At 48.7% G+C, this 10,183-nt stretch overlaps 1 long non-coding RNA gene across 1 annotated transcript; it reads left to right on the forward strand.

The window, feature by feature from the left end:
* Positions 1-9,067: 9,067 nt before the first annotated feature.
* On the forward strand, positions 9,068-9,894 carry LOC142076529 (uncharacterized). Its single transcript, XR_012671203.1, has 3 exons — positions 9,068-9,107; positions 9,575-9,599; positions 9,841-9,894. It is a non-coding gene; the product is annotated as an uncharacterized LOC142076529 (long non-coding RNA).
* The last annotated feature ends 289 nt before the right edge of the window (positions 9,895-10,183 follow it).

The raw sequence follows: 10,183 nt of genomic DNA on the forward strand, positions 1-10,183 counted from the left end.
ATGTTCCAATGAAATTACATTTCTTTTCCAAAATGTGCTCTGGCCCCTCTAAGACCATGCTCTAGGCCATGCCGGGAAGATTTCAAGGAAGATGAGAGATTCAGCAGCAAATTGAGGCATAGGCTTTGCACACTTACAGGAATTTCCTGCTGTCATGACTTTGCTAACTGTGTGAGCCAAAGCTCCTTAGGTCAAAGCAGACCCAAGTCCAGTTGGCTCATCACTTCCACCCTCATCTTTCTGAGATGAGAACAGACCTAGCTCCTAGGGATGATGGAGATTTGCTGATGTCTTCCAGCATCTCTGATTAACAGATGCACACCCAAAACTTTATTTTGGCGTAGGTATCTATATTGGGTTTACATGATCCTGGACAACTGGCTCCAATTTGCCCTACTTGAGCAGTGGGGTTGGAGCAGATGACCTCCAGAGGTACCTCAACCTGAACCAGTCTGTGAAACAGTCCCCCACTGCAGCAATTGCCTTGGGGGAGAGAGGGGAGGGGAGGATGAGCACCTTGCAGATGTTTCGTCTTTTCTTAGCTGTGTGTGTGTGAGAGGAAAACCACAGAAGCGAGGATGTGCTCTGCTCCGCAGCTTGCAAGCAGTACTTCCTGAAAGGGAACGACGCTTGTTTGACTCTGGTTTTGCTTTGAGCAGAACACTCCTCATAGAGCCCTGTCAAGTTAGGGTTTTTTTTAATCATGTGGTGCACAATCAACGAACCCACAGAATGGAAAGATATGGTCAAGAGGCCAAGGTGTGACTTTTATTCTGCCTCTGTTAGCAGTTGCACTGGCTAACCAGTGTCCTGTTCCTGCTTCATTGGCCTCATAAATTTTTTCCTTCAATGTAGCCAGAACTTCTCCTGCTTCAGTTCTGAAATCTTGAGATTTACTTCTAAAAAAGAGTTTCAAAAAATTATTTTTAGGTCAATATCAGAGAAAATGACTGAGTCGCTCATACATTAAGGATGGGTTTACATTATCATCACAAAATCCCATCATGGCAATGATTACTGAGGACATCTTAGTTTGTAAATAGACCTCAGTCATTGTGAAATTTTAAAAGTTCCCCTATCTTTGAGTTAGTGCAATGAAATTTTAAAGATTTCCATTGACAGTGACCACTTACAATTGATTCCTCTTTAGGTTTTTGCATTGTTTTCCACCTCATTAATCATTGGCATTTATTTTATGTACACTGTTTTTTTATGTCAGTGCAGTCATAAGGAAAAGATTGTATTTCTAAAAACTTATGAGATGAAACGCACGAAGATCCACCTAGAGAAAGAAATGGAAAACTTCGTTAAAAACAAAGGAGGATGAGATAGTGCAGGAGAAACTGCAGGGAGAATGTTTCTCAAAAACTTTTTCCAAAATGTTATGGAAGATGAAGGCATAACTAAAGAAATGCAGAACATTTTTGTGCCCATTATGGAGTCAGCTTCTTCACCATCAGGAGACAATGAGAGTGAGAACTGCAGCCAAGCAGAGGTCCAGACATTGGTTGCAACCAGTGATGACAGAGGATCAAATGATCCACAGGAAAAGAAAACAACACTGATGTCCACTTTGCCGTATTAGCACTGCTCCAAAGTGGCCAACACCGTGCAGAAGTGTTAATTGCTGGAGTCGGTTGTGCTGTGGTCATGTCAATACAGGAGGTGAGAGGCACACTTTGTTCAACTGCTTGTTGTCTTGCCGCCTGTGTATCTCTAACAGCAGACTCTACAACTTCCTTTATTTTTTTCGCTGTGTTTCTCAAACCTGTGTTTTTCCAGAAATTAGTATTAACATGCTGGGGATAAGGTTTTACTTTCTGTTCCATTATCTGCTCTGCACGCTCGTTCTTCATTACTTCAATATGCTTCCTTGCTTCTTCCTCTAACAGGCTCTCCAGCTCCTCTCTCCAATGTCCTTCTTCATATTTACAGCAGAATCAGAAGGGGTACATGTGGTACAGGCCATAAAGAATGACGACAGCAATTAAGAATGAACAGCCCTGCAACCTGGAAAAGAAAATATTAAAATGAATGATGTCACTGGACTTTACATTCCTAAAAATGTTTTGCACCTGAGTGAGAGGAGTACTTTACCATATTAAAAACCTTGCATTATTATTAAGCTACATAGTTCTTCTTATAAAATACATTCCTTGCTTCTGCAATAGCTAGATGACAGCTGATGGTAAGAGATATACTCACTGAAACAAGCAATATGTCTCTCTGTCTCTCAAACAGTAGATTATTTTATTTCTTGTTTTCATAAAACTTGCTTTTAAGAATCAGATGCAAAACATATGCGTAAACTTCCAGAATAACCATGGGGTAAGATGTTAAAAGTTCAGGTTTTAACCTCAGAAAGAACATGCTAATTATAAACTTGTATTGATATACATTAACTAAAAACAGAAGCAGTAAAAAAAAAAAAAAGGTAACGCAAATGTAGTAAACATAGCAAATAAAAATCATAATTGTAACTTAACACTTCATTCTCCAGATGAAATGGTTTCTGTATTGCTATACATTCCAGATTCTTCACACACACAAAACAGGTGATATTAAAATACCTAAAATCCTAGATTCCTAGGACTCTTACCTGAGATATTATGTAGAATTCACTGGGTAATTCTGCTGCTCTGTGTTGGTTTGCATTTTCATTGCTTTGTTGAAGCCACACAGTCTATATATCTGCCATCGCACAGTAGGATCACCCACCCAATCAGAGGAGGTAGTAATGCCTTAAAAATTATCTCACTCAGACATTTAAAACCAATCTCCATTATTTCTTTGACGACGATCAGAATTATGGAATAAAGTGATACAGACAACACATTATAATGATTTTTCCAAAACCTCAAGAATTGCTTTCTGACAGATATTTTGTTCGGTGGTCAATACTTCACCAACTCAGAGCACTAAGGAAGTCTTCTTTGCCTCTGTATCACACAGCTTGTCTTCTTATACACTCTCTATCCCAATGTCTGCAGATGATTAAAGAGCAGAGAGGCAGTGAAAATTAAACACACAGAGTAATTGGGTACATATACAGCAACAATCTGACTTTGTAGATGTTGAAACCTGTGGTTTCAGATGTCATGTGCTCTGTACAGAATCACAGAAACACAGACTAGTTGAGCTTGGAAGGGACCTCTGATCCGACCCTGCTGCTCAAGCAGGGCCACCTGGAGCTGGTTGCCCAGGACCTTGTCGAGACAGCTTTTGAATATCTCCAAGGATGGTGACTCCACAACCTCCCTGGATAACAAAGTCTGTAAGACTCAGGGACCAGTTTGAGGCTTGATGTCCTTGCTATATTTTTCTGTCCGTATGACATCTTCTTCAAGATGCACCTTGGTTGGGTAAGAGGCAACAGGCACAAGCTGCAACATGAGAAATTCTAATTAAATGTAAGGAAAAATTTTTTGGTTGCTTTTTACCATGAGGGTGGTCAAATATTAGAACAAGCTGAGGGAACTGTATCCTTGGAGGGGTTCAACGCTTGAGCATCCTCATCTAACTAGACCTGCTTTGATCAAGGCATTGGTCTAGATGACCTCCAGAGGTCCCTTCCAACCTAAATTATTTTGTATTTCCTTGGGTTTTTTTCCTTGTTGCTACAGGGTAAAGGGGAGAATGTAAATAAAAATGAGAAGTCATTGCTTCTTGCCATTGCATTATTGCCATAATCAGTGTCATGCCATAAAGTTTGCCAAGATTATGACAGCTGAAATCAAGTTTCAGCTGTACTTCTACAGACTGAGATGCTAAAATAGAGAGCTATAAAATTAAACAAATTAGAGGAAGACTGCAGATAGTGCTCAAATCTGAAAATTAAGTTTTTCAATAAAATGGGAAACTGAGTGGGATGCAATGAGAGATGCCTAGAGAAAGTAAAATAAAGTCATGGTGTGCTGATATAGATTTAGGTGGTTAACCCAGGATGTAAATGGAATTTGCTCATCCAGCTTGATATGCCTTGTAGACAGGTTAGGAAAGACTGCTCTAATGTTAATTTAGTTATTAAAAGTCACAGTAACAATTACTAACCATGAATATTCCTGACCTCTGAGCTCAGACTAATAATAAGCAGCTATTTTGCCTCGAGGTAAAGGACATACAATATAGCAATACGTGAGGAAGTGTTCTAAAACTGCCGTGTAAGATTAGTTATCAGATGGGAGATCTCTGCACTAGCTGAAGGTATAAAAAGTCAAGGCCGTTTCTGATGAAAGCTCCTGTAATTGCTTTCAGGTTTTGATTATAGTTGTTTTGAACACTGCCTGCACCCTGTTTTACACCGCCGCCTTTGCTCTCTGTTCATTTATGCTGTGCAATAACTAACTTGCAACTGGGATCTGAACTGTGTCCATTTCATGCCCCAAGGATGGGCACAGGCTGCACCAAATCTGGCTTTCTTCTCCCAGTGCAATCACCACAGGGTGCTCCTGCAGACCTGGACTTTCACGTCCCATCTGTGACACAAGATGTGCTCAATCTGCAGCTCCAGGCTATGCAAGATCTGCAGCAAAGCCGTGTCTCCTCTTACGTACACTAAACCACTCGACAGGGTGACACAACAGAGCCTCTCCAGAGGGGCTGAAGGTTTGGTGATGTCTCACCAGGTATAATCACCTTTAAAAGCAAACTATGCCGAGTCATGGCGAATCTGAAAAAAATAGAGCTCCAGGATTTTCAGACTTGTCCGCAGCTCTGAACATCTCCTCTGCAGACCTCACGCCCCAGGTAGGTGACCTCTGCGCAGCAAGGAGCGTGCATGGTGACCATGCAGCTGAGGAGGCTCCAAGCCCTCGATGGCAGGAGGTGACCAGGTGACACTGCGCCCTGTGGAGCCTTTCGCAGGCGGAGGGGCTCAGGCTGCACATCGCTGCACCAGAAATGATAGCAAGCACAGGGGCTGTTTTTGAGCAGGGGCCGCTTTACCTCTGAGCATACGAGGGCGAGGAGAGGGACCCCAAAGGCTTTGGGAGAGGCTGATGTTGTTTGCTGGTCCCACAGAAACCTGGGCACATCCAGGTACCAGGCAGAGCCTGGGGCATGAACAACTGGGGTTGTTCTGACACCATAGACTGGTTGATGTTTAAAGGGACCTCTGGAGGTCATCTGGTCCAACCTCACTGCTAAAGCAGGGTCACCTAGAGCCGGTTGTGCAGGACCTTGTCCAGATGGCTTTTGAATATCTCTAAGGATGGAGAATCACAACCTCCCTGGGCAATCTGTGTCAGTGCTTGTCACGCTCATAGAGAAAAAGTGTTTCCTGATGATCAGAGGATCCGTCCTGTGTTTCAGCTGGTGTCCATTGCCTCTTGTCCTGTCACAAACACCACTGAGAAGAACCTGGCTCCACCCTCTTTGCACTCTCCCATCAGGTATTTATACACATTGATAAGATCCACCCTGAGCCGTCTCCTCTCCAGGTTGAACAGTCACAACTCTCTCAGCCTTTCCTCATGTGAGAGGTGCTCCAGTCCCTTTATCATCTTCATGGACCTTCCCTGCAGTCTCTCCAGTATGTCCATGTCTCTCTCATACTGGGAAGAGTACAAGAGAGACATGTCCTGGCATTTTTGCCTGTCTTCCTATTCACAGGAATGGACCGTTGTTAAGCTTGGAGGAGGTGATCCCTGAATATTAACCAGCTTTCTTGGGCCCCTCATCCCTCCAGGGCCTTATCCCACAGGATTCTTCCAAGCAGACCTTTGAGGAGGTCAAAGTCTGCTCTCCTGAAGTCCAGGGCTGTGAGCTTGCTTTTTGCCTTCCTCCTTGCCCTCAAGATCCTGAACTCCACCATCTCACAGTCACTGCAGTCAAGGCTGCCTTTGACCTTCACATTTCCAGTAAGGTCCTTGTGGTTGGTGAGTGGGGGGTCCAGCAGAACCCGTCTCCTCGTTGCCTTCTCTATCACCTGGAGGAGGAAGTTATCAACAAACTTCCTGGATCGCTTATGTCCTGCTGTGTTGTTCCTCCAGCCGATATCAGGGTTGTTGAAGTTAGCCACAAGGACCAGGACCTGCAAACGTGAAGCTACTCTTGTCTGTAGAGGGCTTCATCCACTTGTTCTTCCTGGTCAGACGGCTTGTAGCAGACTTGCACTCTAATGTCACCTATATCTTTACTTTCTTTAATCCTAATCCGTGAGCTCTCCATTGGCTCCTCACCCATCCCCAGGTAAGCTCCATGCACTCCAGCTGCTCTCTCACGTAATAGATAACTCCCCGTCCTCGTCTTCCCATCCTGTCCTTCCTAAAGTCCCTGTGTGCCTCCATTGCAACACACCAGCCATGGAAGCCATCCCACCACACCTTCCTGATCTCAACAAGATCATAATCCCGAAACATCATGTTTGTCCCCCATATGGCCTGCATATGGACAGGCACTTCACAGAAGCACTTCAACATGTTGACTGCCTAGAAAGGGGTTGGGGGATTTCTCCATAATGGTGCCTTGTAGGTACCTCCTTGTTGAAATGTAAGTGCTGGAGGTGACCGTGCTTAAGCCCCGTTTTGTTGAGTTTGTGTTTCATTTCTGTCACATCACCCCATGGCCTTTGCTCATCAACCCTGTCTGCCACTCCCTCACAGGACTGCCAAGTAGTCTCGCCTTCCCCCATTGTTCTCAGTTTAAAGCCGTCCTTAAGGGGTCAGTGGTCCCATTGGCAAAAACAGCTTTGCCCTGCTTGGTGAGGTGGGTCCCATCTCTCCCCAGTGGATGATGATCTGCAGTAGGGTCCATTGATCAGAGAGCCCAAAACCCTGTTGACAAAACCAGCTTCACAGCCAATTATTGACCTATATCAGTACCCTCCTCTTCATACCCTTTCAGACCTCAACGGCAGCATTGAGAAGAACAACGCCTGGGGCCCCATGCCCTTCACCACCATCCCCAGAGCTCTGTAGTCACGTTTGACCCTGCCCAGGTTTCCGCTGGCAGAATCACTTGCAACCACATGGAAGAACAGCTGGGAATAGCAAGTCAAAAAAGGGTAAAGCAGGGTGGGGGACAAGAGGCAGGAGGGCTTGGCAGGAAGGATGCTACCCCCAAGGGACAGGCAAACACGGCTCGTGCTCCTGTGTCTGAGTGTAGGGAAATGAAAGTGGGGGCTCTGCAGGCGCAACGTCCGCAGTGGGGGCTGAGGCAGGGCCCCCGCTCGTCACAGCCTCTCATTGTGGGAAAGGCACTGCTAGCCACAGAAATGCAGCAGGAGCAGTCCCAGGCGTGCTGCAAGCCACGGGCCAGGCAGCTCTTGAACCGCTGTCCCCAGCTGACAGGAAAGCAGACTCTTCAAGGAGAGGGTGTTCCCGCAGCGCCCCAAAAAATGTTGGGGCAGGTGGGATGTGCCAGGCTGTCTCCTTCTCGCCCTGCCTTGCTCCTGCTGCTGCTGGGTGAGTTGGGGGATTTCTTTGCCTTGGGGCTCAGGACTGGAGGGCTGCCAAGCGGGGCAGGACAGGGCATGACCTGGGCCCGGGAGAGGATGGGGAAAGGGTGTGTGGAGCAGCCGTGTAGCAATAAGGGGCAGAGTTGCTTTGATTAGGGGAGGAAGGCGATCGCTTCCTCCAGCTACAGTGCAGCTCTGAGCAAAGAGTGTGTTTTTACAACACCTCTAAGGGGGTTTGGGTCACAGCGTGAGACTTGATAGATGCTGGAGTGCTTTAGGGAGCCAGAGTCACCCACCTGCAACAACAAAGCCTCCCAAAATGGGCTTGGGGTGGTGTCAAGACAGGAGACCGAGGAGGTGCAGGATGGAGATGCACGGGGGGAAAGGCACTCACACAGCAAGGACTCAGCAGCGGGGACCTGGGCAGGGACCTGTGAGTGAGCCGGGTCACTGCCCCTCTAACCAGAACCCTCTCTGCCCCACGGTGCAGGTGCTGGCGTGACCGCCCAGGACATCTGCAGCTCCCCAGGTGTTGGTGAGCACAGGATGGGCCAGACAAGGGAGGTGTGTGGGGTGGCGATGGGATGGGCGAGGGGGTTTGTTCCCCATGTGGGAACCCCTGAAGAGGAGACTCTTCCCCTCCCAGATCCAGGGCATTTTGCAATCCCATTGTCACTAACACTGGCCTGGGGCATCCCTGTGCCATTTCTCCAGGTCACCTCCCGGCTCCTGCCCTCTTCATGAACACCTACCACGCTCAGGAGGGGGAACAGGTTTTATTTCACTGCTGCATTAACCGGCAGTCTCCTGCTACACGAATCGTCATCTGCAAGGATGGGGTGGAGGAGTACAGCCTGAAAGCCCAACAAGGGCAGCTGAGCTACTTCATGCTGCTGAATATCACCTTGGAGAACGCGGGGACATATGCGTGTGGGTACCAGCACAAGAATGAGAGCAACTGGGTGAGGAGCTCTGCTCTCAGTGCTCCCCAGCACCTGGCTGTCACAGGTGAGATGTGGTACTGGAGCACGGACAGGCACCACTCTGGGACCCCAGTTGAGGGTGAGGACCCTGCTGTCCCCCACGGTGTGTCCTCAGGCAGTTGGGATGCTCGTGGTCAGGGGGCAGTTCAGCCCAGCCTTTGCACTGGGGCAACTCCTCCCAGTCACAGGAGAAGATCCTGCGCCTGTCCTGCCCCCAGCATCATGGAAAGGGGAGAATGGTGGTGCCAGATCTAATCAAGAGCCACATCTGTGCCATGCATTGATTTATTTACCACGGCGATTGATAGATGGTGGATCAGGGGGTCCCCACAGTTGCTTAGTCTGTGTAGTACCTGGGAGAGCTGGAGACTCTCACCCTGTCCATTTTTCCTTCCAGGCAGCAGGTCCAGCTCCCAAGCAGGGCCATCGACCAAAGGTGAGTGATTCCCTCCCTGCACAACCAGTCCCTCAACATCGGGCCGAGGGATGCCGTGCTGCCGGCACCGGGACACAGGGAGGTTCGTCAACTGGGGTCTGGCCTGGCTCTAAGGGCATGTCATGTTCTCTGCTTCTTCTCCCCATAGTGCTCCCTCTTCCCCAACACCTTCTGTCCCTCCCAGCTCCCCAGCCCTGGCTCCTCCATACCTTCCCCACAGGCATCGTGCTGGGAGTGGCAGCCATCTCCATCCTCCTCCTGGCTGCAGCCAGCTACTGGGCTGTGAAGAAAGGTGAGCGATTTGGGGAAATTGAGGGTAACACATGAGCTGAAACCCAGAGGCAAGTTAAAATGATACATGTCGGTTTAGGATGGCCAGCTCCTTACCCCTGTTTCACAGAAAGCTGAGCCTCTCAGGCCTTTCCTTTATCCTGCGGGGAGCTAAGGCGCTGAGACAGGGAAGACCAAACGCATCCCTGCCCCAGGCAGACATTTGCTCCCAGCCCTCGGCACAAGAAGGGAGTCTCCGAGGTGGCCTGAGCAAAGCATGGATCCTCAACACTTGGGCTGTCCACAGCTGCTGACAGTTCCCAGTCTGGGAAATGGGATGCGTGGTTGCATAGGCTGGGCTGGAAAAATCCCTCCGTGAGTGAGGTGTGGAGGTTCAGCCCATCATCTTCATCGTGCAGCCCAGAGCATGGAAAGCCAAGGCTGTACAGTAACTCTGCCTCCCTGCCTCTCCCTTTTTTTCCCTTGCAGTGGCCTGCAGAGAGAGACGCCAAAGGTGAGCAGCAATCCCTCCTGGCTGCGGGACTGGTGACCTGGGGTGGTTCTTGGCCAGGGGCAGCATGGTCTGTGTCCGTGGGTGGGTTCCCCTGGCGTGGAGGCAGGGAGGAGCAGGACTTGCCCAGGGCTTGACTCCTGCTGTGGACCTGATGCAAGAAAGCATCATCCGTGGCAATGACCCAAATGGTCCCACCACAGCCTGGACACACACCCCAAAACCCTTTCCCTCTTCTCTCCAGGCAGCAGCAAGTTCCCAGCCATGAGGCAGAAGCGACTGACTGCAACGCAATACAGTGTGAGTACCACCTCCTTTCTTTGGGCGAGCCATGGACCCCTCTGTACTTGAGGACCCCCTTTGTGTGGCCTGGCTGCTCTCCGGCACCACCAGCAACCCTGTGCCCCTCGACCATCTGTGCTGTGTCTCAGTAGCTGCACAGAGTTGCAGGGACATGCCCCAAACCCAGTTTCCATGCTCTTCATCCCCTCCCCTCATTGCGCTGCCATGCAGGACCTTTCCCAATTCCATGTGCAGTCCCAGCAATTAATTTCCCAGTGGGATATGCAAAAAAACTGCCTGTTGAA

The sequence above is a fragment of the Calonectris borealis genome, unplaced genomic scaffold, assembly GCF_964195595.1.
Source record: "Calonectris borealis unplaced genomic scaffold, bCalBor7.hap1.2 HAP1_SCAFFOLD_59, whole genome shotgun sequence".
Lineage (NCBI taxonomy): Eukaryota > Metazoa > Chordata > Aves > Procellariiformes > Procellariidae > Calonectris > Calonectris borealis.